Source organism: Benincasa hispida, unplaced genomic scaffold (assembly GCF_027475165.1).
Source record: "Benincasa hispida cultivar pf3 unplaced genomic scaffold, pf3_genome.v1.1 HicScf325, whole genome shotgun sequence".
NCBI classification, from domain to species: Eukaryota; Viridiplantae; Streptophyta; class Magnoliopsida; order Cucurbitales; family Cucurbitaceae; genus Benincasa; species Benincasa hispida.
In genome coordinates, this window is record NW_028326410.1 from 1 (window position 1) to 5,074 (window position 5,074).

General features: G+C 34.9%; 1 long non-coding RNA gene across 1 annotated transcript; it reads left to right on the top strand.

Moving 5' to 3' along the window:
- The first annotated feature begins 2,298 nt into the window (after positions 1-2,298).
- LOC150030303 (uncharacterized) lies at positions 2,299-4,352 on the top strand. The gene is made up of 3 exons (XR_016527096.1): positions 2,299-2,661; positions 2,838-2,919; positions 3,041-4,352. It is a non-coding gene; the product is annotated as an uncharacterized LOC150030303 (long non-coding RNA).
- The last annotated feature ends 722 nt before the right edge of the window (positions 4,353-5,074 follow it).

Here is a 5,074-nt window from a genome sequence, read left to right on the forward strand (position 1 = left end):
TCTGGTTATCACAAAAAATATGTACAAATTTTTGTTCAATACCGAAGTCTTTTAATAGTGATTTTAGCCAAATACCTTCCTTGACAGCTTCTAACAAGGCAACAAACTCTACTCCGATTGTTGAGAGTGCTACTACTGGTTGTAGTGAGGCTTTTGAATTGAGAAGATTGTTGCCTAGTAAAAATATATAGCCAGAGAGAGGTCTTTGTTTATCTAAATCACCAGCAAAATTTGAATCACCATAGCCAAATAGTTCATTATGTAAAGAGTCGTTAGGTTTGTACATTAGTTTGGCATTTTTAGAGTATTTGAGGTATCTTAAAACCCACTTGGTAGCTTCCTAAAGCCTTTTACCTGGGTTTGCCATATACCTATTGATAATGCTTGTAGCATAGAAGATGTCTGGTCTAGTTAAAACCATTAGGTACATCAAGCTGCCTATTGCTTGTGAATAGGGCATTGTTTTCATTAAGGCTTAATGATCATCTTCATCTTGTTTAGGAGAATTATCAGAGGACAATTTGAAATGAAGGGCAATAGGAACAGTGACTGGTTTGCATTAATCATCTTAAATTTTTGTAAGATTTTGTAACTATATAAAGCTTGAGTCACTCCTTGACCTTTTAATTTCTATTCCAAGTACCTAGCAGTAGGTGTTATAGTTCTTCTCTGTCTATCTTTAGCTACGGAGTAGTCCCTTAAATCAGGTTGTTGAATTTTTGTGTCTTCTCTTTGATCAGCACCCTGATTCTCAGTGTCTATTGTTTCTTATGTGTTGTTTGGGTTTTTGGAATTAGAATTCAAATTAGATTCCGCCTCATTTTGTGTGGATTCATTTTGGGATCTTTCTTCAGTGTTAACTCCTAGAGACATGAACATATTTTTCTATAAAGATAACATCTCTACTGTTTATGCATCTTTTCTCAATTGGATTCCATAGTCTATAGCCCTTTACTCCCTCAGTAAACCCAAGGAACATACATCTGACATCCCTGGCTTTCAAATTTCCTTGGTTTTAGTGCACATAGCCCACACATCCAAATATTTTAAGATGTTCTATTTTAGGGGGCTTTCCAGACAATTTTTCAATAGGGGTTAGGAATTCAACTGAAGTATGAGAGCATCTAGTATAGACGGTGTAAGACACTGCCTCAGCCCAATATTTCTTAGCAAGTATAGCATCAAATAATTAACATTTCACCCTCTCCATTATGATGCAATTAAGCCTCTCAGCCACTCCATTTTGTTGAGTGTACCTAACTATTTTATGCTCTTTATTCCCTCATCCTTATAAAATTGATTGAATTCATCATTACAAAATTCCAATCCATTATTAGTTCTTAAGCATTTTACTTGTTTATTGGTCTATTTTTTTAACTAGGGACTTCCATTATTTAAATTTTTCAAACACTTGATCCTTAGACTTAAGAATAAACATCCAGCTTCTTCTAAAATAATCACCAATTAAGAATAGAAAATACCTGGACCCATTTAGGGAAGAGGTTTGAGTTGGGCCCCAAAGATCTAAGTGTACATACTCTAGGATATCCTTAGCTCTGTGTTGTGAGTGCTTGAAGCTTTGTCTATTGGATTTTCCTATAACACAAAAGTCACATAAACTTAAGGTTTTAGATATCTACTAGAAGTATGCCTATGTTGACAATATTTCAAGCCCTTTTGCACTGATATGTTAAGTCTCTTGTGCCAATAATCTTCCTCTATTAGTGATTTATTTGTAACCACCAAGGTTGATTCAACCATCTAAACATCTTTGATGATGTAAAGTCCATTTTACTTAACACCTATCAGCATGATTTTTGAGTCTTTTACAATCTTAAAAGTTCCATCACTCCCTATGTATTTGCGACCTATAGCATCAAGCATTCCAAGTGAAAGCAGGTTCTTTTTAGAGTGGGAGCATGCCTCACATTTTGTATAAGCCTGACAGATCCATCTTTGAATTTTAGGGACACTGATCCTATTCCCACAATCATACAAGCATCATTGTCTCCCATGTACACCATTCCACCCTCTCATTCTCTATAGGTTGTGAACCAAACTTTGTGGGGAGTCATATAGCATGAACAACCCGAGTCTAGCACCCAATCTTCTACCAACAGCTGAGTGTCTTGATAATCTGATATGGTCAATCCATTAGTGCATGAGAAAGAATTCTTATGGGGTGACGAATTTTCATTTTGGTCAGGTTTACTGGTTTTGCTTGCATTTTATTTTCTCTTCAATGAGTAACACTCCTTCATCTACTGACCCTTTTTATGACAATAGGTACACATTGCCTTTTTCTTTCCTTTCTCCTTCTCTTCATTTTATGGATTGTTATCCTTAGGTTTTTTTTTTTCCTTGGCAAACAATCCTTTAGCATTGTGAGTCTCTTTCTTGGTAGCATGTTGCAGCTCCATTTCTTTAGATTTTAAAGTTGTAATGATGGAATTAACTGTAATGGTATCTCTACTGTACTTTAGGACTGTTTGCATCCTTGTAGGAATCTAAAAGCGAGTTCAACAAAACAAAGGTTTCATTATCTTTGCCTATTGTTTCTCCTAAAGATTTGAACTCAGTTGTAATCCTCTTATACTCATCAAGATTTTCATTCAAGTTCTTTGCAAAATCCATTTTGAACGTGAAGAACCTTTCTTTAAGGTACATCTTCTTGGGTAGGGTCTATGATTCATACAACACATTTTACTTGTACCAAATTTTGTAGGATGTCTCTTCTTCTATTACTTGCCTCAATACACTGTCAATTAGATTTAAAATGATTGTTCCATAGGCTACTAACTCGATGTTCTCTATTTCTTCGATTGTCATGGTGGCAGGAAGTTTTGACGGGTCGAGAATAACCTTGGATTCCTTTTGTTGCCCCAAGATCACCTTGATCTTAGCTTTCCACAATCCAAAGTTAGTCTTTCCATCGAATTTATCGATTTCATATCTTGTTGGCGCCGTTCTTGATTTTCAAGAACTTAGTTCTTATATTTGGGGTAGCTCTAATACCACTATTACAAATTTGATTATGCAGATGGCACTTTGAGATGGCAGCACATGGAGATGAATGATAAAGCCACGATTATGCCTTCTACTTTCATGCAATGAAGGAGATGCCCTAGCAAAACCAAATTCCCTAATTCAAAATAAATCTAAGAAGGCGATAGAGAGAAGAAGTCTGGAGCAATCTTGTTGAGACGAGCTGATGAAGAAATTACGGTAAGATGAAAAAGATGAAGATGATGATGAATAAGAAGACACGAGAATTATGTGGTTCAGCTTAAAGAAGCCTATATCCACTACAAAGGAAGGGAGCTTGTATTGTTTTATTAATCAAAACTGAGAGAATTTACAGAAATCGGATAAGTACTCAACTCACTCTCTTACTCTATTTTTATAGCTCTCAAAACAAGATTTAACTAATTACAACTTCTCTATAATAGAAAAAGAAAGAAAATAAAACAGGTTACAACAAGTAGTTGTTGGAGCTTCAAGCTTCAAGACCTAACAGTAACAACTGTTTTCAATAGCTCTGACGAGGCCAAAACCACTAGCACAGATGCCCAGATCCGCGCTATTTTCTCCTATCCAGATTCACACAGCTCAACCCTACTCCATCCATGTAGCACCACAACTTTTCTCTGCTCAGTCCCTTGTGCCCAGATCTCAAATTCGTGCCCTCGATCATGAGACTTATGAGATCTGCTTGCCCTCCATCATAAGCCTCAAACGAGGAAGAAGAATGAAGCCACATTTAGATTTTATACGCCCATTGGTTCAATCCAATTAGTTTAATCAACTTTGGTTCAGTTTGGTTCAGATGGTTGGTTTAGTTTCAATTTTTTACTAGATTTAGTATAGGTCATTCAAACTAGTTCAGTTCAATCAACTTGGTTTGGTTTAGTTTAGTTTAGTCATACCAGTTTTGTTCAGTTTAGTGTATTTGCTTAATTAATTTTGTTGTTTAGGTTCATAAGTTTCAGCATAGTTTTTTTTTTTTTTTTGGTTTATGAGTCTCTGTTTTCAAATCTGTATCTCTGTTTCGTTTTCAAATCGGTCATTCGTGGGTTTTATTTTCTGATCTTTACATAGATCTCTGTTTTCAGCTCTGACATTCGGGGTTCTGTTTTAGATCATTATGTAGGTCTCTTTTTTCCACCCAGAAATTCATGAGTTCCTATTTCTAGCCCAGAAGTTCTTTATTTTTTTTAGTTTTTCGTGGGTTTCTTTTTCCCACCTAGAACTATCGTGATTTGATTCAGAAGTTTGCTTCAGTTACTGTCATCCAATCGCTTCAGTTCGTTATCCACAAATTCAAGTTATGTTCTCTACCACCTTGAGTTTGCGAGAGGATGTTGCCCTATTTATACCTTAATTTATGTCTTCTACATATATTTAGGCTATAGGATAAAAAATTAGTTAATCAACCTTTTATATAAATTCCTTATGTAAATCGAAAATCAATTGCAAAAAATATTCAATCTAATATATCGCACAACCACCACGACAAAAATATTTCTTTTCGTCCCATCGCCAGTTGGCATCTCTATTCTTTATTTCATACCTACTGAATTTCTTTTGATGAAAGCTGATTTGGTGTTTTAAATATATTTGATTTAGGAACTATATACTTCCATTTTAAATTTTGACCGGTGTACATTTATCATGCTTAGTGCTTCAATGTGTATTATGCATCACGATTTCCTCAGCAAAAACGAGTTGGAAAAAAAAAACCAATTTTAATCAAATCCAACTAACCTGAACCGAATCAAGATGATTTGATTAAAAAACTTAAATCAAGCAGACTCAATTTCGGAAACCATTTATTCGATTCGGTTCTTGGTTTTGCTCAAAATTGGATTAAACCAAACCATACACACTCCTAATAGATATAAGAACTAAAATTGAATAAACCATCAGCCATATTTAAAATTCTATTAATTATATTTCTTTCACATTTTACATCTGGATATCAAGCATCTAACCTCTCTCATTTCAAATCCAACATAGTGTATAGTTCATTTACGCGTGTCTTAATGTTATTCTAGAGTCACATGATGTGTGATTA